Below are 9,455 nucleotides of genomic sequence, written 5' to 3'. Positions count from 1 at the left end.
TTTGGTGAGATGGATCCATCACTGCCTGTACAAGTCTTCATGGCAATCCATCCAGTCGTTGTTGACATACTAAACCTGTCAGTGTTGTTTATTTTCTGTTAGTTTAACAGTTAAACAGTTCTCAAATTATCTCCAATATTTGTATAATGTCAGCATTTCTTTGCTCATTGGCTGATACCAGTATCCTTGCACTACACACAACCCTGGCCAGACTTCTTTATTGATGTTGTTGTTAGGGCCCGACCGATTTATCGGCGAGCCGATTAAATCGGCCGATTATAGCCCGTTTGAGACTAATCGGTAATCGGCCAAAACTCGCCGATTGTCGCCGATATTTTCAGGAATAAAATGCAGGGAATAAAACTTGGTTTTACTTTGAAAAGATTCCCCCGCACCGGCGCCGACCTCATGACAAACTCCATCCACTACCACCTCAGTCACAGCACACAGCAGAGTGACTGATCTGTCTCAAAACCAGTGTTGCCACTGGCTTTCTGTTTCCCTTTTTTTTTTTTTTTTTTTTTTTACCGCGGTCGGGTTGTGAATTAATTAATTAATGCTCGTCTCCGGCCGTGTTGGGTCCGAGATTCAACAAGCCGGTCGGGGTCGGGTTTTACCGTTATATACCGGCAGGCAGTATGCTCATTTATCACCAATAAACACAGTAGATGAGGGTGAGTGACTGAGCTGAGGCTGTGTGACGGGTGGGGGGGGTCCGCGGTGTGGAGCGGTGCTGGACTCTGACTGCAGCGGGGACTATCATGTCTCTGCTCCGTGACACTGCTGTGAGACTGACCGCCGGTGAGCGCTGTGACACGGTGCCGGGCACGGCAGCAACCGCTGATCGCTTTTGATTGAAAAGAGAGAGAGAGAGAGAGACGCCGTGCCGTGTAAAAAAAAAACAACAACAAAAAAGTATCACGTGTCATGACTTCCTGTATTTGGCCCTTCAAAATAAAAGCCCATATTGATTTTGACTTCATTTTGACAAGACAGGGCTTCAAATGTTTTTTTTTTTTCATGCAACCAATCGACCAATGAAATTTTAGTCGGCTAATGATTTTTTGGTCGACCAGGCAGCCCTAATTTATATATTATATAATATATATATTTATATTATTATAGTAATACAATTTTAAAACTTAATAAAAAAATAATAATAATCGGCCGATTAATCGGTTATCGGGTTTTTTTCCCCCTAATAATCGTAATCGGCATCGGCCCCAAAAAATCCATATCGGTCGGGCCCTAGTTGTTGTAATCCTGAACCAATTTTAATGGATATATTAAAACCAACTGACTTATTTGTCAAGAATATTTATTGACACTCAGCTGGACTTGTCACCGATTTTCTCTTTTCAATATGTTTTGACACTCAGCTATTTTGTACTTTGTTTTGCCAAGACACTCAACGTTCAGGTTTTCCTCATTTTAAATTCATTACAATGTCTAAAGTTTATAAGTTTTATGTAATAAGGCTAATCAAGCCAAAGATTAATTACTCACTGCTGCATCATATGCACCTACAATATGGCTTATTAGTATTCGTCAAGCACTAGGGGAAGGTAAGGCTTTGTTTGAGATGTAATCACGTTTCAAATTAACACAGTGATAGATTTAAGCATGATGCTCATCGAAGGTCAAAAAGAGACACTTCCTGAGGAAGAAACAGCCAGGTAGAGGAGGCAGGTGACGGCAAGAGGACCATGTAGGTGCATAAAGCCGTATATCGGGAATACTAATGTTAAGCAGTGTCCTGAAATTCTAATTGCATTCCTGTTAATCAACAAGACTGACAACAGGCCGGGTGAGCTCTAGGGGCCTGGGAGGAAATCTATTAACATACAATATGTTGCTGTGCTTGTTAAAATAATGGAAAAGCTTTGGGGTGGGGGTGGCTGGGGTAGGTGCATTGTTCTCCTTGCTGTCGCTTTAGTTAATTGCAAATCTGAACCCTTTAAGGCCGGATGGAAGTTTGTGCAGTTAGACAAGCTTCATGAAGACTTGAACTCCACAGTCTCAATGAATTGTGTCTCTGGGTAATCCTAATTGAACATGTACTGGCCATGCAGCTTACATTGTTTTGGCACTTATTAATAGCATGCTGAAGGAGAATTCTAATGTGGTTTCTACAATTGAAATAAAAGATAATAAACAAGAGTCCAGATCTCTTTGGCCTGTGGACGCCAGTAATGCTTGACTTGTCACCACAACTCCTCTAATTGGGCCCTAGGTGAAAACTGGATAGGGCTTAAGGGACTGGCTGGCTTTATATTTCAGATCTGTTCTTAAAGAAGTTGCTGTTTGGATTTGAATATTATGCCAACTTGGGAAATCTGTTCTTACCTAACATGGTATTGGCATTAAACATGCACATCAAATCAAAATGCAAATCTTAATGCACTGAATTTGGACAACAGGCCTTAGAGGGTATTAACTCTTTATTTTTAATGCTTTCTTAAATGCTGTGGTTGGTTATTGTCCATCATACATCAACAGTATAAACTTAAGGTGAGACTTGGCATAGAATATACAAGAGGCCATTTAATCGCTTTAGTGGAGTTGAAGCTTTCACCATCAGACCTTTAGCAAACACAGTTACTGCAATGCTTACTGACTCACAATGGAGAAAAAACTGACATTAACTTTGGTTAACTTATTTTATCATTCCTCTGCAACTTATCTGGGTCTAGGTTGAATTCTTTGAGAAATGAATTGTTAGGACATTTTGATACAGTTACGAAATACTGACAAAATGTGCTGTATGCATTTGATAAATATCTGTCAGTTGCTTTTTTTTAATCTACTGGTTTTCCATCATCTGGGACTTACAGTATAAAAAATCACGTCCTGTATCTTATCAAATAAAAAGTCTTAAATGTAATTTAGTGAGCCCTATATGAGGACTGTCATAACAATATGCGCCACAGTGAAATAATGGTACACATTCGGGTTGAAATGGCAGGTGCAAATTTTCTAGCAAGTGACCAAAATTTGGTTGATAAACTAAAACACATGGACTCATTAAAGCCTCTGCTGGAGTATCTGTAACAGAGCAAACCGAGCCTGACGTGGGTGCTCACTGCTTGTGACAGAACGTTCACAAGCCTGGGTCCCAGGGGTCCATCGCAGATAGGCTTCACCACGGTGCCTCGTCCCCTCAACAGACAGCAGAGAGTGGCAGCCCCGAGGGAGGGCCACTCAGTCCTGTCTGCTCACTGGCTGGGGCACAGACAAGTTCTGTCAGATACGTCCTTCCAGTGGGTAGCCAAACTTCTGTGGTTACATGAAACTACATGACCTCTTTACCCCTTATCTCAGTAGAGATTTTGGGTTGGTTTGGAAATTATTTCCTGTTTCTGTACCTGCAGGCACAACCCCCAGACGGTGAGTGTCTCAAAGGTTGATTTGAGGCCAATAATATAAAAGGGGTGATGATGTGCTCTCCCAGCAAATCCAGAAACCTCCTTGAGTGGACATCCAACCCAGTGGCTAGTGACTTTTTCTAAATCATGTGAAACATAGTTTTCCATTTTGTCATGTTTGTTATTTTGTTATCAGCCAACATTTATACCAATGTGGTATCTACAATAAAACTAATATTGGTCTGGCAGATTTAACAATGTGTTTCTTCTAACCCAGTTACAAGTTGGTGTGTATTTTGCGACTCCCCTATGCTTTGGATGCTGGGCCTCGCACAGTTAGAAGTGGACATCCATGCTATGTTGTGCATTTCATTAATGTTACTCTAGCTGATTGAATTGCCCCTCTGTCAGGTAAAAATAGTAATTGGACCTGATACGACTGTCTTAAGTGCTGTAAAACTAGGGCAAAGGCCCGAGGAGGCAAAGCGTTTCATTAGGGTTGTAAAGTTGGCACCTCCAGTCAGAGACTGTTCATTGACATGGACCCAAAAGCCTCTAGGAGACTGACCATTTAATTATAGCGTCCCACAGTCACAACCCTTATACCTGTCCTGGCACTCATTGGAGTTGTGTGGTACACTGTATTTAATGCAGTATTCAGTCCTTAAGGTTCAGACCTATCCCACAGTATACAAAAGTAATGGCCAAACTTAACATCACGATCAGCAACATCTTTTTGATGAATAGTGAGCTAGTGAAAGCATACAATCAGCGTAAGGCTTTAAAGTGCTGTCACTCCAGCCAGAGGCCTGCAGTATTATACTGTGGATGACCTTGCTTGGCATATGATCCGATCCACCTTTTTTTAGTTGTGGATTAAATCATTAAAAGTAAGAGTGCTGGAAAAACATTTGACCGAGGCGTCAAAGCAAAGAAAAGAAAAAGAGAACCACAACTTCCAGGTGACACTTTTAGTATAAGATCAGAGTGAAAAGAGGATACAAAGATTTGTTTGTTGAGCCTTTACCTTTGAGTCGAAGTGACAGGTTTGTGATCATGCGGTCATATGTTTTCAACTGAATTTTTATGAGTACTTGAGTTTCAGATCATGGATTGCAATTCTACCCCAAAGGTTAATATGGTTTGATCAGGTTGCCTATTCCTATTTCCAGCCGTTGCTACCCTTCTCGGTCCAATCGTGGATCCAAATACCATCAAAACTGAGCATTTCATGTAGTGCTTATAAATATTAATGATATAGGTAACTCATGTAGTGCAGTATCATATAAGAGTGTGCATTTTCAGCATTTTCGGCCTTTCAAATACAGTGTCTTGATGTCAGTTTAAAATCTGATATGTAATCTTGCCAAAGCCAATTAAGCTACAGTAAATCTGCATCAAGAATTCCCACATCAAAATGGAAGCACTCCTCTGAGACACACGCTAGGACTGCAGAGTTAATTAGTCCCTGCAATCAGAGGTCTGATGAAATAAGAGCTGAATGTTGCCCCTCCCAAGACAACTGTTAACAAAGCTGTTCTGCTGTTATTACTCCTGCAAACTGCTTATCAGACAGCTCCAAATCTAAAGCCCAACATGCCATTTTCAATCAAGTGTTGCTCCTAGGAATTGAGCCGAAAGTATGATTGTGACCCAAACTAATCACTTCAGAACCATTGAACTATTGCCTCATGGGAAGTGAATTGATCAAGGCAGAAAATGCACTACCTACTGCTAAGTAAGATTGGAAAGATCTGGAAAGGAGGAAAGACCTTTAGCCTGTAGCATTAATTGAGGCCTCATGCGATTTCTAAAAGAAAGATTTATCTGAAAATGTTCAATTTATAACTCCTATTATTTTATTGTTTAAGTACTGTGTACAGATTGTGAAATGGTGTCAAGAAGGGTGAAAACACTTCTCTATAACCTATGATTAATATTGTATGGATAGAAATTTAGTAATATACGTACAACTTGGAGGAGCTAAATAATTTGGAACATTTCAGGCAAGAAAACTCTGAACCAGCTGCAGAGATGTTCCAAAATATATCCTGTGTGTTTGAAAGTCACCTTTTTAAAGTTGTTTGTTTTTTGTCAGGTGTCTTTTGGTTATGTGTGCACTTTTTGCGTCAGTCTTCTCTGTATTGGCAGACAGTAGGCCTACAATACATTACATAAGAACAGAGAAAGATTTGGCAACAGTGGGGTGCAGTGACATTTTTAGTCATAGACAAGCAATTTAATGTAATTGGGAGCTGTGCTCAGTATTGCTAATCACCGTTTTAAGTCAGTGCTAAATACATTTGGACAAAGCCGCAGTAGTATCTGCAGCCAGTTAAGTAGCTTGTAAACTTAATTGTTTACATTTTGGAAGTGCTCCCTTATGTGTAGTGTCATTCAACCGTGCTCTCTGTAAACTGCACTATACTTACAGTTCTTCCAGTTTTAAGAGCAGCAGCCTCATTATATTAGACATAACCATTGTCTTTTAAAAGAGCAGTGAGCCTAATTTATTAGCCAAATACAGTATGTGATGGATGTTCCCATTGCTTGCTAAACTTTTTTGTATAATTATTTGTGTTAAATCGTTGTATCTTATCTGTTTCATAAAGACCCGCTGGAGGCATTAACAGGCAGATAAAAAAAGACAAAAAACAGCTAAATGATCATTTTAGCCCAAATAGGAGTTTTTTTTTCAGTCTTTAGTTGTGTCTGCACTTCTCCCTACACGCTCCACACAACCCCAACAATCACCTCCAGGAAGACAGACTACTTAACTACTTCTTATTTATCAGTCAAGCCAAGTTTGACTAGCCCATAATATTACCCAGCTTTGCAACAATGTTTGAAAGGATGGTCAAGTTAGTGTTCATATTAATTATTCTACACACCTGTACCAGTAATGCCACAGTCCTCTCCTGCCGGCCACTGAGGGGCTTTAGATCTCTAAATGTGTGTGTTGCTCAAAGGCACCTTGATGGCCCCGTTGCTCCAGTGTCCCTTTCACTTTCACTACAACTTTCCCCTGTTTGGGATGTGTTGCCAATGCACAAAGCAAATAAATAATATAGCAAAAGGCAAATTGCTGCCAGTGGTGAATATAAAAAAAGCCTACTGTTTGTAAATGACTATGCACTTCTATCTCCTTGACCAGAAGTACACATCTTGGCTATAAATTACAGGACCCCAGTGGAAAGCTGCTGATGACTATGTTTAGTGTTGTGCTCCCATAAGGCCATGCTTTTCACGTGTCAGCAAGCTATTATTATGAACGTAATTAGGATAAAGGTGGATGGACACATCAATATCGGGTGTGCATGCTGAGAAATTACAATAGGGCTCAATGAATAACATGACAGTGATAATTGCTTCTTTTATTACACTGCCACTGTAACATATTTTGACATATCAAGCTTGATTTTTCCCTATATTGCTATTATAGCATTATTATTGGATATTTTTTTAAGTTTTAAAATACGTTCCTTTTTAACCTTCCCATTGTGTAAGGCAAGTAAGAATTAAAATACAACATTTCACAGACTGGTTTGTGGCCAGCTTTTCTCAGGTGTATTGATTTGTTTTTGCTGTTGGAATTTTGTATTTAGTATTTTCCCAAAAGACTTTTCATTGCTCATGACATGAAGCTAAAGACGGTTATTTGTACCATGAGAAGAGTTTGACAGGGGAATAGCTTCTGAGCTTCATTATTGCAGAAGATGAAGTGGTATTTGTTCTGACGCCACTCCCTCCCAAAAATGATTTTGATATAGTATATTGGCTGGCTGGAGTCCTGCATTAAGAAAATCATGTTAACAGCTGTATAGTACTGTCCCTGTGTCGATATGATTGCATCAGTTCATATCATTGTTTTATGGCTCAGGTAAAAACCTTTGTAAAACTTGAAAATGTGTTGTATACCAATTGATAAATCTTTGGCCACAAGTTTTAGTATTACATGCTTTATATAAAATACAAACCAAGAAATAAATAACAATTCTTAGGACACTAGTTGTCCAAACATTTGTGGCACCCCATGTGGTTGTAACCTTGTATTCTGTGTGTTGCCATATTATCGTGGAGCTTTTTCCAGTTTGGCATATTGCCATATTTCTGACATTTTGCTAATGGATAATTCCTTTTTTCCTTTTTTCCACTCTAAAACTGCAGTTGTAATTAGTTGCAAAGCTCAACTTTTTGCGTAGGCAGCAAAGATCATTTAATGAAATTGCTGTTTTATTCAGATGTAAAACTTTAAAATGTATTGATATGTAAATTTGTATATGTTTTGCTGTGAATAGATTTGTGTGTACATCTCAAAACACGTCACCCTGCTGGATCATAGCATAGCCTTTCAATCTGTCTATTGTGCACAACACTGCCATTATAAGGCTGTTCATTAACCTCCAGCTTGGTGACAAAGTTGGTGACTGGGACAAAGATTTATCTTTTAAAATTCACATAGCACTTACAGTAGTGCATAGGGGTGCAACGGTAGGCTACAGGCAGCCCACGGTACAGTCCGTACAGTGGTTTTCTGGCCACAGTTCTCGGTATCGTTTCGGCATGTGTTTTGCGCAGAGAAATTTTTTTCTCCCAAAATAATGTATAATAATACAAGTAATATATATTATAAAACAAATAATATATATTTTAAATATAAAAATAATCATATTTCCTTTTAGAGCTTTCCCTCTCTCACACACAAACACATAGACAACACAGCTGTCTGTGAACAGCCCCTCCTCTCTGTGCACACTCTGAAGCCCCCTTCAAACAGAGATCGCCTACATTGCCAAAAACCCCTCACTATGCCGGCGGCCGCCACAGTCTCTCACAGAAAAAAACTAAAAGAAGTTGTTTTTTTTTAAACAGCATTTCACCATCTCTCATCTCTGTCAGTCAACTCCTCCTCCTGCTGGACTCTGTCTCTCTATTGCGTGCGGACACGCGGACACACACACACCGCTGGAGCGCTAAATCACCCCACGATTGCGATCAGCGGCCGCTGGTGCTGCCATGCGTGTTTGTTTTCTTTTTTCCGCTTCTGTGTGTGAGCTGCACTTTCGACGGGCTCCAGGCACGTGAGTGGGTGGAGGCACAACAGTGATTAGACATTAACTCACTCACACACACACTGGCACACACATAGTAGCCTGTAAAGCAGTAAGTGCTAATGCAACCTGAACTGTACCAAAAACCTGCGGTCCATAAGGGCGTATTGTCCCGTGCAGGGTAAACCGAACGGTTTGTTTTTTTACAGAGTACCTTTGCATCCCTAGTAGTGCACTGTACATTGAGACACCAGATGATTGTTGAAGCCAAGAATTCTTACGAGCTCTGCTGCTCTTAATCCTTTCCACCAATATTGGTTGTTAGTGAGTTGTTTGTTTGCCCGTTTTTGCACAGTCATAAATCCATTAATTCTGTTGTTATTTTAACCTCAGACTCAGCTGCTCAATCATGTTGTCAGGATCCTGTCATTCAGCAGTACTCAAACTCTCATTCATCTTAGTATGGTTTGTGTATTAAATTATCTCCAGCCTGGATTGATTTGTCATCTCTGTTTAGTTTTGACATGGCATGATAACCGTGACAAAACATTGGTTGTCCTGTAAATTAACAGCCGGTGCTTTACAGACAACAACAGTTTAAGGGCATGAATTCTACAAAACAGCTGCATGTCTGCGGGCTCAAATTAGGTTCAATATATTTCGAATTTGGTAATTCCAAAGTCAAGGTGCAGAGCCACCTGGAGTGAGATTTTTGCGTACCCTACGCTCACGTTCAGATTTGGATTTGGTGTACACCCATTTTTTAGGTGTTTGCACGTTTGATAAATGAGGGCCAGTGTGTGACACTGACGTTTTATAAATAAGAGTTTCACTCTGTTTTCCCACCTGCATCTGGTTGGCCAACAACAACAAATCAAATCAGTGTCCACTCATTTCCATTACCTGAATGGTTGGTCAAGATGGGCGAACATACAAGCTCTTCTGCAACCCAGGTGGTTTTAATTATGTTTGATGATGGTGTAGAAAATAATTTACATTTACCCTCGTTGGTCATGGAGGTGTGCATCATGTTATTTTT

The sequence above is a fragment of the Trachurus japonicus genome, chromosome 8, assembly GCF_045865225.1.
Source record: "Trachurus japonicus isolate A0001 chromosome 8, Traja_1.0".
Lineage (NCBI taxonomy): Eukaryota > Metazoa > Chordata > Actinopteri > Carangiformes > Carangidae > Trachurus > Trachurus japonicus.
This window is presented reverse-complemented; position numbering follows the sequence as displayed.